This window comes from Orcinus orca, chromosome 19 (genome assembly GCF_937001465.1).
Source record: "Orcinus orca chromosome 19, mOrcOrc1.1, whole genome shotgun sequence".
NCBI classification, from domain to species: domain Eukaryota; kingdom Metazoa; phylum Chordata; class Mammalia; order Artiodactyla; family Delphinidae; genus Orcinus; species Orcinus orca.
This window is the reverse complement of record NC_064577.1, coordinates 16,704,216-16,721,341: the sequence shown is the minus strand read 5'-3', so window position 1 is coordinate 16,721,341 and position 17,126 is coordinate 16,704,216. Positions and strand designations below refer to the sequence as shown.

The 17,126-nt window shown below is 40.6% G+C and overlaps 2 long non-coding RNA genes across 2 annotated transcripts in view; both read left to right on the top strand.

The window, feature by feature from the left end:
• LOC125962122 (uncharacterized) overlaps positions 1–17,126 on the top strand; it is a 172,950-nt gene that overhangs the window by 151,112 nt on the left and 4,712 nt on the right. The gene's annotated exons all lie outside the window — the stretch shown is intronic.
• Positions 13,312–13,584, top strand: LOC125962126 (uncharacterized). Its single transcript, XR_007473567.1, has 2 exons — positions 13,312–13,371; positions 13,495–13,584. It is a non-coding gene; the product is annotated as an uncharacterized LOC125962126 (long non-coding RNA).

Below are 17,126 nucleotides of genomic sequence, written 5' to 3'. Positions count from 1 at the left end.
CCTCATCCCACTGAAAAAGGGTATGGTTAGTCTAACATCATATAAATTGGAAACATGTTTAAATAAAAAGAGAGATGAACTGCCATGATAAAGTGCTTATAATAGAAGAAATAATCTACAAACTATTGAAATTAATAAGCAAATTTATCAAATTACTAGATACAAGGGCAATATACAAAAATCTAGTATATTTCTATATGTCATCAACAAACAAGTAAAAAATAGAAGAAAAATTCTGATATAATTTACAAGAGTGTCAAAAAGACATGAACCATCTTGGAGTCAATCCACCATACATGTGTAATTTTCTCTATGCTGAGAACTATAGAACCACACTGTCCAATACAGTAGTCACTTGTCACATATATCTATTGAACCCTTGAAATGTGGCTAGTTCAGTCAGTTGCATTTGTGGTTTGCATTGTATTTCTACTGGACAATGCTGTATATAACATTGCTGAAATAAATTAAGTTGAAACTAAAGGGAGGGTGTACTATGTTCATGGATTAGAAAGCACACTATTGTGAATATATCAAATACATCAATTCTCCCCAAATTGATTTAAGAATTAGATGCAATCCCAATTAGAATCCCAGGATTTTGTTGTTGTTTTCTTGGGTGTATTTTGGGAGGTGTAAACATGAAAGGATGTTGTTTATATTCTCATGGATGTGTTCATCAGAATTATACACTTATGATTTTTATACTTTACTGTATGTATTTTATATTACAATAAAAATGGATATAGCATTTGACCCTTTCATGATACAACTCCATTCATACATCTGCATTTATACATGCACATATAATATCTGTAAAAATATCTAAAAACTGGTAACGGTATTTGCCTCCTGTGAAGAAAAGGAGGACTGAAGAGATATACTTTTTACCATATGCCCATTATGCACTCTTTGAATTTTTATTGTCAACAAGTACTGTTATTTTTCCTTGAATTTTCATGAAGTGAGCACACATATGTAACCAGAATGCTGATCAAGAAACAGAAATTACCACTATTCCAGAATAGTATCTTAGCATAGTATATACAGTACAAGTATCCCAGAATAGTATCCAAGCATTGTGTGTGTATACACACACAATATTACAATATTTTCTATTTTTGAATTTTATTTTATGTATTTTTTTATACAGCAGGTTCTTATTAGATGTCCATTTTATACATATTAGTGTATATATGTCAATCCCGATCTCCCAATTTATCACACCACCATCACCCCCCCGCCACTTCCCCCCCTTGGTGTCCATACGTTCTCTACATCTGTGTCTTTATTTCTGCTCTGCAAACCAGGTCATCTGTACCATTTTTCCAGGTTCCACATATATGCGTTAATACACAATATTTGTTTTCCTCTTTCTGACGTAACTTCACTCTGTATGACAGTCTCTAGATCCATCCACGTCTCTACAAATGACCCAATTTTGTTCCTTTTTATGGCTGAGTAATATTCCATTGCATATATGTACCACATCTTCTTGATCCATTCGTCTGTCGATGGGCATTTAGGTTACTTCCATGACCTGGCTATTGTAAAGAGTGCTGCAATGAACATTGGGGTGCATGTGTCTTTTTGAATTATGGTTTTCTCTGGGTATATGCCCAGGAGTGGGATTGCTGGGTCGTATGGTAATTCTATTTTTAGTTTTTTAAGGAACCTCCATACTGTTCTCCATAGTGGCTGTATCAATTTACATTCCCACCAATAGTGCAAGAGGGTTCCCTTTTCTCCATAGCCTCTCCAGCATTTGTTGTTTGTAGATTTTCTGATGATGCCCATTCTAACTGGTGTGAGGTGATACCTCATTGTAGTTTTGATTTGCATTTCCCTAATAACTAGTGATGTTGAGCAGCTTTTCATGTGCTTCTTGGCCATCTGTACATCTTCTTAGGAGAAATGTCTATTTAAGTCTTCTGCCCATTTTTTGACTGGGTTGTTTGTTTTTTTAATATTGAGTTGCATGAGCTGTTTATATATTTTGGAGACTAATCCTTTGTCCGTTGATTCGTTTGCAAATATTTTCTCCTGTTCTGAGGGTTGTCTTTTCATCTTGTTTATGGTTTCCTTTGCTTTGCAAAAGCTTTGAAGTTTCACTAGGTCCCATTCGTTTATTTTTGTTTTTATTTCCATTACTCTAGGAGGTGGATCAAAAAAGATCTTGCTGTGATTTATGTCAAAGAGTGTTTTTCCTATGTTTTCCTCTAAGACTTTTATAGTGTCCAGTCTTACATTTAGGTCTCTAATCGATTTTGAGTTTATTTTTGTGTATGGTGTTAGGGAGTGTTCTAATCTCATTCTTTTACATGTAGCTGTCCAGTTTTCCCAGCACCACTTATTGAAGAGACTGTCTTTTCTCCCTTGTATATCCTTGTCTCCTTTGTCATAGATTAGTTGACCATAGGTGCATGGGTTTATCTCTGGGCTTTCTATCCCGTTCCATTGAGCTATATTTCTGTTTTTGTGCCAGTACCATATTGTCTTGATTACTGTAGCTTTGAGGTATAGTCTGAAGGCAGGGAGTCTGATTCCTCCAGCTCCGCTTTTTACCTGCAAGACTGCTTTGGCTATTCAGGGTCTTTTGTGGCTCCATAAAAAATTTAAGATTTTTTGTTCTAGTTCTGTAAAATATGCCATTGGTAATTTGATAGGGACTGCTTTGTTTAGTATAGTCATTTTCACAATGTTGATTCTTCCAATCCAAGAAATGCCATTGGTAATTTGATAGGGATTGCTTTGTTTAGTATAGTCATTTTCACAGTGTTGATTCTTCCAGTCCAAGAACATGGTATATCTCCCCATCTGTTTGTATCATCTTTAATTTCTTTCATCAGTGTCTTATAGTTTTCTGAGTACAGGTCTTTTGTCTCCCTAGGTAGGTTTATTCCTAGGTATTTTATTCTTTTTATTGCAATGGTGAACGAGATTGTTTCCTTAATTTCTCTTTCTGAACTTTCGTTGTTAGTATATAGGAATGCAAGAGATTTCTGTGTGTTAATTTTGTATCCTGCAACTTTACCAAATTCGTTGATTAGCTCTAGTAGTTCTCTGGTAGCATTTTTGAGATTCTCTATGTATAGTATCATGTCATCTACAAACAGTGACAGTTTTACTTCTTCTTTTCCAATTTGTATTCCTTTTATTTCTTTTACTTCTCTGATTGCCATGGCTAGGACTTCCAAAACTATGTTGAATAACAGTGGCAAGAGTACACATCCTTGTCTTGTTCCTGATCTTAGAGGAAATGCTTTCAGTTTTTCACCATTGAGAATGATGTTTGCTGTGGGTTTGTCATATATGGCCTTTATTATGTTGAGGTAGGTTCCCTCTATGCCCACTTTCTGTAGAGTTTTTATCATAAATGGTGTTGAATTTTGTCAAAAGCTTTTTCTGCATCTACTGAGGTCATCATATGTTTTTTCTTCTTCAATTTGTTAATATGGTATATCACATTGATTTGCGTATATTGAAGAATCCTTGCATCCCTGGGATAAATCCCACTTGATCATGGTGTATGATCCTGTTAATGTGTTATTGGATTCTGTTTGCTAATATTTTGTTGAGGATTTTTGCATCTATATTCATTGGGATATTGGTCTGTAATTTTCTTTCTTTGTAGTATCTTTGTCTGGTTTTGGTATCAGGGTGATGATGGCCTCATAGAATGAGTTTGGGAGTGTTCCTTCCTCCACAATTTTTTGGAAGAGTTTGACAAGGATGGGGGTTAGCTCTTCTGTAAATGTTTGATAGAATTCACCTGTGAAGCCATCTGGTCCTGGACTTTTGTTTGTTGGAAGATTTTTAATCACAGTTTCAATTTCATTACTTGTGATTGGTCTGTTCATACTTTCTATTTCTTCCTGGTTCAGTCTTGGAAGGTTATACCTTTCTAAGAATTTGTCCATTTCTTCCAGGTTGTCCATTTTATTGGCATAGAGTTGCTTGTAGTAGTCTCTTAGGATGCTTTGTATTTCTGCGGTGTGTGTTGTAACTTCTCCTTTTTCATTTCTAATTTTTTTGATTTGAGCCCTCTCCCTCTTTTTCTTGATGAGTCTGGCTAATGGTTTATCAATTTTGTTTATCTTCTCCAAGAACCAGCTTTTAGTTTTATTGATCTTTACTATGTTTTCTTTTTTTCTATTTCATTTATTTCTGCTCTGATCTTTATGATTTCTTTCCTTCTGCTAACTTTGGGTTTTGTTGGTTCTTCTTTCTCTAATTCCTTTAGGTGTAAGGTTAGATTGTTTATTTGAGATTTTTCTTGTTTCTTGAGGTAGACTTGTATAGCTATAAAGTTCCCACTTAGAACTGCTTTTGCTGAATCCCGTAGGTTTTGGATCGTCATGTTTTCATTGTCATTTGTCTCTAGGTATTTTTTCATTTCCTCTTTGATTTCTTCAGTGATCTCTTGGTTATTTAGTAATGTATTGTTTAGCCTCCATGTGTTTGTGTTTTTTACGTTTTTTTCCCTGTAATTCATTTCTAATCTCAGAGTGTTGTGGTCAGAAAAGATGCTTGATATGGTTTCAATTTTCTTAAATTTACTGAGGCTTGATTTGTGACCCAGGATGTGATCTATCCTGGAGAATGTTCCATGTGCACTTGAGAAGAAAGTGTAATCTGCTGTTTTTGGATGGAATGTCCTATAAATATCAATTAAATCTATCTGGTCTATTGTGTCATTTAAAGCTTATGTTTCCTTATTTATTTTCACTTTGGATGATCTGTCCACTGGTGTAGGTGAGGTGTTAAGGTCCCCCATTATTATTGTGTTACTGTCGATTTCCTCTTTTATAGCTGTTAGCAGTTGCCTTATGTATTGAGGTGCTCCTATGTTGGGTGCATATATATTTATAATTGTTATATCTTCTTCTTGGATTGATCCCTTGATCATTATGTAGTGTCCTTCCTTGTCTCTTGTAACATTCTTTATTTTAAAGTCTGTTTTATCTGGTATGAGTATTGCTACTCCAACTTTCTTTTGATTTCCATTTGCATGGAATATCTTTTTCCATCCCCTCACTTTCAGTCTGAATGTGTCCCTAGATCTGAAGTGGGTCTCTTGTAGACAGCATATATTTTGGTGGTGTTTTTGTATCCATTCAGTGAGCCTGTGCCTTTTGGTTGGAGCATTTAATCCATTCACGTTTAAGGTAATTATTGATATGTATGTTCCTAGTACCATTTTCTTAATTGTTATGGGTTTGTTTTTGTAGGTCCTTTTCTTCTCTTGTGTTTCCCACTTACAGAAGTTCCTTTAGCATTTGTTGTAGAGGTGGTTTGGTGGTGCTGAATTCTCTTAGCTTTTGCTTGTCTGTAAAGCTTTTGATTTCTCCCTTGAATCTGAATGAGATTCTTGCTGGGTAGAGTAATCTTGGTTGTAGGTTCTTCCCTTTCATCACTTTTAATATATCATGCCACTCCCTTCTGGCTTGTAGGGTTTCTGCTGAGAAATCAGCTGTTAACGTATGGGAGTTCCCTTGTATGTTAATTGTTATTTTTTCCTCGTTGCTTTCTGTAATTTTTCTTTGTCTTTAATTTTTTTCAATTTGCTTACTGTGTGTCTCAGCGTGTTTCTCCTCGGGTTTATCCTGCCTGGGACTCTGTGCAGTTCCTTGACTTGGGTGGCTGTTTCCTTTCCCATGTTAGGGAAGTTTTTGACTATAATTTCTTCAAATATTTTCTTGGGAACTTTCTCTCTCTCTTCTCCTTCTGGGACCCCTCTATTGTGAATGTTGTTGTGTTTAATATTGTCCCAGAGGCCTCTTAGGCTGTCTTCATTTCTTTTCATTCTTTTTTCTTGATTCTGTTCCATGGCAGTGAATTCCACCATTCTGTCTTCCAGGTCACTTATCCGTTCTTCTGCCTCAGTTATTCTGCTATTGATTCCTTCTAGTGTATTTTTCATTTAAGTTATTGTATTGTTCATCTCTGTTTGTTTGTTCTTTTATTCTTCTAGGTCTTTGTTAAACATTTCTTGCATCTTCTTGATCTTTGACTCCATTCTTTTTCCGAGGTCCTGGACCATCTTCATTATCATTATTCTGAATTCTTTTCCTGGAGGGTTCCTATCTCCACTTCATTTAGTTGTTTTTCTGGGGTTTTGTCTTGTTCCGTCATCTGGTACATAGTCCTCTGCCTTTTCATCTTGTCTATCTCTCTGTGAATGTGGTTTTTGTTCCACAGGCTGCAGGATTGTAGTTCTTCTTGCTTCTGCTGTCTGCCCTCTGGTGGATGAGGCTATCTGAGAGGCTTGTGCAAGCTTCCTGATGGGAGGAACTGGTGGTGGGTAGAGTTGGGTGTTGCTCTGGTGGGCAGAGCTCAGTAAAACTTTAATCTGCTTGTCTGCTGGTAGGTGGGGCTGGGTTCCCTCCTTGTTGTTTGTTTGGCCTGAGGCGACCCAACACTGGAACCTACCTGGCTCTTTGGTGGGGTTAATGGCGGACTCTGGGAGGGCTCACGCCAATGAGTACTTCCCAGAACTTCTGCTGCCAGTGTCCTTGTCATCATGGTGAGCCCTAGCCACCCCCTGCCTCTGCAGGAGACCCTCCAACACTAGCAGGTATGTTTGGCTCAGTCTCCTGTGGGGTCACTGCTTCTTCCCCTGGGTTCCGATTTGCACACTACTTCATGTGTGCCCTCCAAGAGTGGAGTCTCTGTTTCCCCCAGTCCTGTCGAAGTCCTGCAATCAAATCCCGGCAGCCTTCAAAGTCTGACTCTCTAGGAATTCCTCCTCCTGTTGCCGGACCCCCAGGTTGGGAAGCCTGACGTGGGGCTCAGAACCTTCACTCCAGTGGGTGGACTTCTGTGGTATAAGTGTTCTCCAGTTTGTGAGTCACCCACCCAGCGGTTATGGGATTTGATTTTACTGTGATTGCGCCCCTCCTACCGTCTCACGGTGGCTTCCCCTTTGTCTTTGGATGTGGGGTATCTTTTCTGGTGAGTTCCAGTGTCTTCCTGTCAATGATTGTTCAGCAGTTAGTTGTGATTCCGGTGCTCTCGCAAGAGGGAGTGAGCGCACGTCCTTCTACTTCACCGTCTTGAACCAACTCTACAATATTTTCTTAATCGATGGAAAATAAAATACCCTTAACAAGTAGTCTTGTTTCCTTTTGTGCTTGTTTGTGCATGTATACATGTGTGTGCACTGGATGTTGCATTTGCAAAATAGTTTGTAGAAGTAATATGAGGCCTTGGATGACGTTACCTTCTTCTGAAGAATTGCGTTTGCCAGCTGATGGGGAGTGCTATCAGTCCTGGATTACCCTGGTTTAGTTTCAAGGACTGACATGAAGTTGTGGAGAAGTTCTTGAGAGGGCTTGTCTATTTCTGGCTCATGCCTCCTCTGTGGATAAAGCCAATTTGGATCTAAACCAAAATGAAGGGCTTCAGTAGTAAGACAGTCTTGGCAGGCTGGAATGCCAATTTCTGTCTCCTTAGTCCCACAAGGCTGTCAGAACCACAGCCTAGCGACTCAGCCTCTGAGCTGCCTTCTTGGGAGTCAGCAAACGTCCTCAGGTGAAAAGTGGCTGCAAATTCTGAGTTCATCCTACTGTAACCCTGGCCCGACAGTGCTTCACTCTCTTGTCATCTCTCCATTGATTTCAAGCAGAAGTTTTTCTTTAATTTTATCCAGCTTTTCTGGTTGTCTGCAGAGGAGGACTGGTTCCAATCTAATCCTGGCAGTAAAAGTCCACAACGTTTTTCAGTCTCATTCAGTTCTTTGAATTTTCTAGTTTTTCCTTAAATATTTACCCTTTGCATTTTCACTTTCTTTCATTTTACGTTCTACAATATATCACTTCAAAGACTCTCTACAAACATCTTCAAATTCTTGTCTCCCTTGAACATTAAACCAAATATATAAAACTGAACTCCAAGTCTTTCCACCAACCAGTCCTTTTTTTTCTGATTTCTAGTCACTACCAGAAATGCCTTAGTTTCCTTGGAAATAGCTACCCTAAATTAGCAGACTGGGCTGGGAGTCACATGTCTAGTTGAATTATAGAAAACAAGTCACATTTTCTTGAACACTGAAGTGGAAAATAGTTTAGCAGTTCTTCAAAAAGTTAAACATAGGGTTAACATACAACCCAGCAATTCCCCTCCTTGGTGTACACCCCAAAGAATTGAAAACTGGTGCTCAAACAAATGCATGTACGTGAGTGTTCATAGCAACACAATTCACAATAGCCAAAAGATGGAAACAACACAAATGTCAGTCAAATGAAATAGAGTATATCCATACAATTACATAGTGTTCATCCATTAAAAAGGAATAAATTATTGATAACCTGCTACAATGTAGGTGAACCTCTAACACCCTGTGCTGAGTGAACAAAGCAAGACACAAAGCGTCACATGTCTGATTCCATTTATAGGAAACATCCAGAGACGGTTGCTTGGTAGAGACAGAATGAAGATTGGGGCTTGCAAGGGACTAGGGGAGGGGGAATGGGGAGTGACTGCCTCTGAGGTGTCCGGTTTCCTTTTGGGGAGAGAAGAATGTCTTGGAACTAGACAGAGGTGATGGCCGCACAACCTCAAACATGTATTAAATGCCGCTGAATCTGTACTCTTTAAAATGGTCAGTGGTTACATTTATGTTATGGAGATTGTACCTCAATTAAAACAGAAACAACAAATGCTAGTCAGATGTCTCTAGGCAGAGTGGGCCTGAGACCTTCCTGTGAGACCAAGGAGGACAGTAAACATTTTTGTGTCCTAAATGTGGCTCAGAACTGGCTGAGGGCAGGCCTTTGTGGTCAGGAAGAGAGAGACCTTCCTGGACTGGATTTCAGGATGAAGCGAGGAATGTGCTAGTTCAGCCATGGATGTGCAGGAGTAAGAAGCAGTAATCAAAGAGGAACGAGGGTTGGACGTCTCAGCAGAGGCCGGCTGATGAATGCTGATGACCGCGAGCTTGTCTCCCTTCTCACGCTCTGGAAGCCCTCAGAACTTAGATCATCGCCCCCGGGAAGAGTGGAGGCAGAGAGATCTCAATCGAGCATGTTAAATACAGAATTGACCACAGTTAATTCATAAAGTGACCTCACGTGGGGCTTCCCTGGTGGCGCAGTGGTTAAGAATCCACCTGCCATTGCAGGGCACACGGATTCGAGCCCTGGTCCAGGAATATCTCACATGCCACAGAGCGACTGAGCCCTTGTGCCACAACTACTGAGCCCGCAAGCCACAAGTACTGAAGCCTGTGCTTGTAGAGCCCGTGCTCCACAACAAGAGAAGCCACTGCAATGAGAAGCCCGTGCACTGCAACCAAGAGTAGCCCCCACTCGCCGCAACCAGAGAAAGCCCACGTGCAGCAACAAAGACCCAACAAAGCCAAAAGACAAAAAAAGTGACCTCACGTAGCTCCAGAAATGCCTTAGTTTCCTTGTAAATGGCTACCATAAATTGGCAGACTGGGCCGGGAATCACACGTCCAGTTGAATTATGGAAAACGAGTCACATTTTCGTGAACACTGAAGTCAGCCACGATGGAATGTGAATTTGCTGTAAATCTTCCAAGCGTGTTCACCTTTTAAGTATTTCCAACAGCATCTCAGAAGTCCAGGCCTCATCTGGCTGATGATAAACAATGCAGTGGGGGGCGCTCCTTTGTCCACAAAACAGGGTTTTATCAGAAATCTGTGCTTTGGGAGGTTAAAAGGAGAGGTTCTTGGGTCCCCAGGAGGATAGTTGAGGTTTTGAGTTTGGGAGGTGGTGGGAAATGAAGCCCACGATGACGCAGGACTTTGGCAGGCTTGCAGCCGGGGTGGTGGACTAGTACGTGGAGAGCACCTGCTGCAGGAGGGCTGTCCCAGCCTGGAGGGCACACTCCACCCAAATCTACAGACCCCTCCTCGAGGTCAGCTGTTTTGCTGCCTTTGGTGCTCCCCCATTGATTGCTACCAGTCTGTGAGTAGGGGTTAAGCCCTCGAAGAACAGGCTGGACTTAGGGTAGAAACAACCTGGACCTGGGAAGGGGGACAACCTCTGTTTACACCTGGGTAACGAGCCTTATCTCTTCCGACTCACTTTCCATCTAAGTTTCTGCAACACAACCTCTTTCCATTCCTACACCATGGTGTTCCTTCTGCTTTGAATGTTCAGTCGTCACTCCAGTATCTTTATCTAATTTCTACCCATTCTGTAGATCCCAGGGGAGTTGCCACTTTCTCCAGGAAGTCTCCACTGATTTCTCAAACCTGTGTTACACACCTCTCTGTTGGACCTGGCAAACTACACATTTGCCCCACCCTAGCCCTTGTCATTTTGATTGTAATTCAATGATCTGACTTTCCCCATGGAAACTTTCTCTGTAAAAGACCAGATAGTAAATATTTTAGAGTTTGTGGGCCACTGGTGGTTTGGCATGCTCTTTTTCATTTTAACTCTTGTATTTTATTTTTCTTAGTTGTTTTTAACCTTTTAAAATAGGAAAACCCATTTTTAGTCCACTGGTAGTACAAAAACAGACCATTTGGCCCCGCTGGCTGTAGTCTGCTGACGCTTGCTCTAGAGGGAAACTTCTTAAGGATGGAGGTCATACCTGTTTTGCTTTGCATCCCAGTGTAGGCACCTTCCCTGCAGGGTGCTCGAAGTGTAGAGCTGTCTGTTCAGGCTGACTTTTCCTGAATTATTCTGCTTCCTTGAATCTTTCTCACCTCCTATAACTTTTTGCCACGTTGTATGTTTCACTTTGTTAAACTAATTCCTTCAAGTTCAGCTGCTCCTCTGTCAACATGATACCTTCAGTTCAAGGCTCTGCAGCAAAGTCAGTGAGGTTTTTCTCTTTTCTTTTTTTTTCTTTTTTTTTTTTTTCCCGAGAAAGATTATAGAAGCGTGCACATGGCTGCCTGTTTTCAACACGGAAAATGTTATTTTGGCATGGCCCGTGCTCGTGAGCTAATGAGTGCTGAGAGGGATTTCTTTGTGAAGGCTCCCCCAACCCCAAGTTGTAAAACTTGGTTTCAGCCAGGAATCTGGTTCTTAAATGGATTAGACATTTCACTTCCTTCTCAGTTTTAAAAGCATATTTGAATAGAGTTTTTAAAATGGAGATATGCTGGATTTACCTCAGACATACCGTCCCTCTAGGACTCAAACACAACTACAGCTTTGGGGCTTAAAGACAACCGTGCTCTCTCCTATTATCATTGCATCACCTCACATTTTTGGACGCTTTCACATCACCTGAGAAGTAGCCACCTGTCACTTTGATGTGGTGAGAAGGGATAAACAGGAACACAGTCTCAGAACTATGGTCTCATTAAAACAGTATATGACTCCTAGCACAATATGGCCATACAAGGCCATGAAAATCCCTCATACCATTTTTACAAATACTCCACATCAGGCATAGAAACAAAGTAAGAAGCAACAACAAAATACACACCTATAAAAGCAGGCTGTGGGTGATGAGAGATGAGTCAGTAGGTAAGCCCACAGTGCAGCCAAAAACACTTGCTGCCCTTCTCTGTAGCTGGTTGGAGACTCTTTCTTTCCGGCCCATCTGTACTGTTTTTACAGCAGTCTTGCATACTTGGAGAGTGACAGCATGCTGCTTGTTGCTACAAACAGCTCCCATAAACGTTGGAGCCAAGTGTGTCTAAACACTACAGCATATTAAACACCTTTAAGTATGATCTATAACTTTGTAATTGGTACCAACATAACAAGACTTGTGTTTTAAATGGGAATTTGACTCTGTGATTGCCGTTGTCAATCTGTTTGTTCCACGAGCATGCAGCTGGGAAGGTGGGTCAGGAGAAAAGAATGGATGTGACTGAGACAAGGCACCTTGCATTCTTAGACTCTAAAGGTCATCTGAGCTGATGCCCTTCTCTGATTGATGACGAAACCGAGGCCAAGAGGGCTCTCTGACTCTCTCAAGGATTCCCGACTCCCTCTGCCATGCTCTTTCCATTTAACAAAATACTTTTCTAAAAAAAGGAAAACTTTTCTTGGTATAAATAGTAATTGCACTCATTTGGAAATGACACAGGTCCATGGCAATGTACCTCTGCTGGTACAGGAATAGGATCAATGAGATTTGGCTTTTGTCTTTGATGGGCAGCCCCCGAAACTTTTGTCTTTGCAAAGACATCGTTCTGACTCTGCTCCAGGTCTCCACATCTTCACTATCAGAATCGTTTCTTTAATTGTGATCTCCACGAGCCTTGACTAGGATGAACTATGTTATTAAGAGGAATCGTGAGGTGTTAGAAAGAACACAGGCCCTAGAACTAGACGTGGATGGCTTACATTCCAACCCTGGTGCCTGCTGGATGCGTGATTTTGAGTAAGTCACTAAGCCCGCTCACACACGTTCATTCAAACACTTATGTAGAGTCCACTCTGTACCAGTTTCCTTCTTTGGAAATGAGAACAAACCCTAGCTATTGGAGCTGTGAGGATTACATGACATAACAGAGATGTCACCTTAGTGTTGTCCACATAGCAGTTAACTCTTAAGATAAATATCAAGGGATGTAAACAGAGATGTGTTACAGTGTATCTAATTATCATGCATATAATTTAACTCTGCGGCTAATGGGGATGGCAGCGCTGTCTCTGAATTCACCCCCAAGATTAAGCCCGAGACCCTTGGCTTAGATCTCTTCCTGACTGATGGAAATCAGGACACACGATGTTCCAATGCTGATATTTATTTGGGGGAGTCAGGTTCTGATTTACCAGTGTCTTGTGAAGGAGAATTGGTCATTGAAAGCCTTAATGTTTTTGTTTTGTTTTGCCTTTTAATCTCCATCCGGGCTTGTGATTGAAAAATGCTTTCAGGACCCTTGTTTTTCTGCAGCAAAAATTTAAGAAAATGATTTTCATGTGGGGAACATACAAGAAAAAAAAATCAATGTGTTTTCTTCAACACCTGTTTTCATTAAACAAGGGGAAGGAAACGAAAGAATTCTTTAACGCCTATCAAGTAGGTGCAGAAGCATTACCTATGTTATCCCATTGTATCTTCAAACTCAAAGAGGTAGATACTGTAGTCCCTGTTTGGGACATCTTCTCTACGATTTTAACTTTGACGAAATAAGATCTTCTCTTAGAATTAAACTTCTAATGAATAAATACAGGACTCAAGTAGAATTATGGAAAGTCACAAGAAAAAGGTGGACTAGTGTTTAGACCAGTGCAATATGAGTCGTGTTAATGTTATTGACGTTCTTACTAAAGAACAGTGTCCTTGGATAGGGGTACAGATCAGCCACGGAAATCCAGAAAAAAGAGGGACACAGAGATAAACAAGAGCTGCCAGAGAAAGAGAAGAAACTCCGTCAATGAATTTGGAGGAGGCTTGGTCCATCGCCAGGTTTTCCATTTTGTGGGGAGGTACACCTGAGGCTATATTAGCTTGATTCCATCGAACACCCAACCTGCTTCTCTTTTTCTGATTTCATGCTCAACAAACAAACCCCTAGTTGTAATTTGACTTCCATGTGGGTTTGCCTACAGGAAAGGAAAGTTGCTGGTCATGCAGCTATGAGGATTCTGGTCCAAGTCTTATTTATCTTCGGAAATTAATAAAATGGCTTTCTGATTTTACATGTTAGTCTTGTGATTGGTTAATATAAACAGATCCTCCTGACATAATCAGGTTTCTGAATCTACCAGGAAGAGACCCACAACTTAGATGGGGGCATATTTATCAGGTAGTTCGTGCCAACCTATATGATCTCACTGGAATAAATACCCTACCTGCTCTGTTTAAGAACTATTTTATGGGACTGACCTCCCGCCAATAACAATGATAAATGTTGTACAAAATATAAGCATAAACTGTGTGAAAGGCTTCCAAAGATGGCAGAAACTGGAAGGGAAATGAAATGTTAAAGTGGAGAAGAACACGAAGTGAGCTTGTATCAAGATGCTCTTTCTCCTGAGGGCACTCTCCACTTTTCATCTGCACACAGAAATAGAATACAAGGAGAAAATGGTAATGTAACTGAACTGGAAAACAAACAAACATCAACAGCAAAAAACAGAATCCAGAACTCAGGGCTGGCACAGCTCTTGTAAACGGAAGGGAAAGTCTCTAAAGATGAGAGATCGAGAGCCAGGAGCCCTAACATTTGCATAACAATTCCCCTCACCGAACAGACATACAATGCAATAGTACTCAGCCCTAAAAAGCAATGAAACGGGGTCATTCGTAGAGATGTGGATGGACATAGAGTCTGTCATACAGAGTGAAGTAAGCCAGAAAGAGAAAGACAAATATCGTATATTAACGCATATGTGTGGAATCTAGAAAAATGGTACAGATGAACCGGCTTGCAAGGCAGAAATAGAGACACAGATGTAGAGAACAAACGTATGGACACCAAAGGGAGGGGAGGTGGTGGGGTGAATTGGGAGACTGGGATTGACATATATACACTAGTATGTATAAAGTAGATAACTAATGAGAACCTGCTGTATAGCACAGGGAGCTCCACTTCACTGTACAGTAGAAACTAACACAACACTGTAAAACAACTATACCCCAATTAAAAAAAAATATTCCCCTCACCGACTTCTAAACTATTCCTATTCAGGACAGTAACCCCAAGGAACCCATCAGAGAGTAGCAGTTAGAAAGCTAAATAAATAACTTGGTAGATATTTTAGCAACTGGCTGGTGTTGGAACTAGGGTTCGGAGTTGAATTCCTGCCAAGTAGAAGGAACTGGTAAATACCATGAGCTTTTTAGTGAAACTTGAAAAGGGCCACACGTTAGAAGTAAGGATCATGAATTGGGAGATTGGGATTGACGTATATACACTAATATGTATGAAATGGATAACTAATAAGAACCTGCTGTATAAAAAAATAAGATTCAAAAAAAAAAAGAAAGAAGGATCGTATCCCAAGATTAATGACTTTTGATATGAGTGAAATCTATAAGACTAACGGCAAAATGAATTGTATGTTAGAACTGTACTGTAGTTGATAAAGTTATTCCTACAGCAGTATGAGTTAATGCTTGTGAAAAGAATTGTGCATGAATCCTGGAATTGAACAAAGTAAATTGGTGGCTGATGGTGGCAGCCAAGTTTTCACTGCTGAAGTGGGAGATTACATATGAACAAGGAGAGGAGATTGGAGTGATTAATGCAGTAATGGATTAGAGCTGGGGACGTCAGTTTTAACTCATGCTTAGCCTAACATTTTTCTCTCGGTAATAGAAGAGTAGCAGTAAAGGATATAGAAGAGTTGAACAGTACAGTTAACCAACATGGCCTCAGTGATATCTACAGGCTGCTACTCCCTGTATTTTCGTTATTTAGAGTATTTGTGTTCTTGCAAGCAACTACTTGATATAGATGGTTTTGTGGTTTGAAGAAACAGAAAATAAGCACGATTTTGTTCACATCCATCTCTTCTGGGCATGATTGCCAGAAAGACAATGAAGAACTGCTATTGGAATAATGTCCAGCACCACCTCTATGGTGGACCAAGGAATCTGTGCAGATTATGCTGCATTTAGGAAAAAAAGGGCTTCATATTTTCTATACACTATATGTTCTATTAAAAAAATAGTGTTTGTTTATGTTGGAAGGTGTGTGTAAATCTTCGGTCTGATAGTTAAGAAAACAGTAGGAAGAATGGGGAAGGCTTGGGACTTCCCTGGAGGTCCAGTGGTTAAGACTCCACGCCTCCACTGCAGGGGACATGGGCTCAATCCCTGGTCGGGGAACTAAGATCCCACATGCTGCACGGCACGGCCAAAACAAAAAAAGAATGGGGAAGCTTACCTAGACCTCATGTGAGAGGAGAGGTTTGAATAAGAAGGGACTTAAAGGGTCAAAACTCACCCTGAACTTGTCTAATGTGTTTTGGAGACTCATAACTGAACTGCTCGGATGAAACAACCTGTGATGTGATTCTCTGCTTAGTAACTCAGACTTTTGGGAAATACACTGCTGTGGTTGGTATGACCTATGGTTTGCCCTGGAGGAGGAAGGTGATGAAATCTAAGCTACGATCAACACTTGTGGACTGCAGGTGTGGGTTCTGAAAGACAAGTAGAGGTTTGAAATAAGAATAAAAGAATGTACCTCTCTCAGAGGGAAGGCAGGCAGGCTCTGGAGGCAGAGAACAAGAATATGAACTGAGAGCTACTTCCTAAAGGATATGGCAAAGAGCTTCCTGTCATCATCCACCCACCCGTCCATCCACCCATCCATCTGTCTTCATTCACTGTCTTATTTGGGGCTCTGGACACAATCATAATTTCACATCCCGCTATGCATTATTGTTTCCTCTGTTGGATAGGAGTAGTTATCTTTATAATATAATAACATCTGTTATAAACACAAAGAATCGGGAATTCCCTGGTGATCCAGTGGTTAGGACTCGGCGCTTTCACTACCGGGGCCTGGGTTCAATCCCTGGTCAGGGAACTAAGACCCTGCAAGCCTCGTGGCCAAAAAACAAAACAAAACAAAACAAAAACACAAACCCCACAAAGACATGTATGGTTGGGATGGAGGAATTAAGAGTTACAAGAGGGAAGGGAAGTACGCTCCACATTTCCCAGTCCCCTGATGCCAGCACAGCAGCAGCAGAATCACCTGAAAGGATCACAGCGTCAGGGTTTCAGGCAGCGGCTCGCAGCGCAGGGAGCGCTGTCCAGGAGGCAACCTAGAGCAGCAGCAGGGAGGGTGCGGCCCAGAGGAGCAGCTGCCAGTGGGAGCAAGAAACAGTTTTAAGACAAATTCCCCGTTCCCAAAATACGGAGGAAGGTAAGCCTCGTATTTGGGTTACACATGGATTATGTCAGATAATATATATTCTGCACATAGCAAGCACTGGATATATGGTAGCTATTAAAATAATAATAATAAATCCAAACGAATTCCACCTGGAACTATTTATCTGTGGAGGAATCTGGAGAGAGGTATGGCAGATCCAGGGGCCTCTGGGAATGAAGTAACATTATTTAAAACATCAATAAATACTGAAAACATAGAGGCATTGAACGCTGGAGCTGGGAAACCTCAAGTGTTATTTTAGGTCAACACTCTCATTTTATAAATGTATAAACTGAGTCCCCAAAGAAGTCAAGTCACTGGCTCAAAATCCCCCCACATCTGTAGCAACAG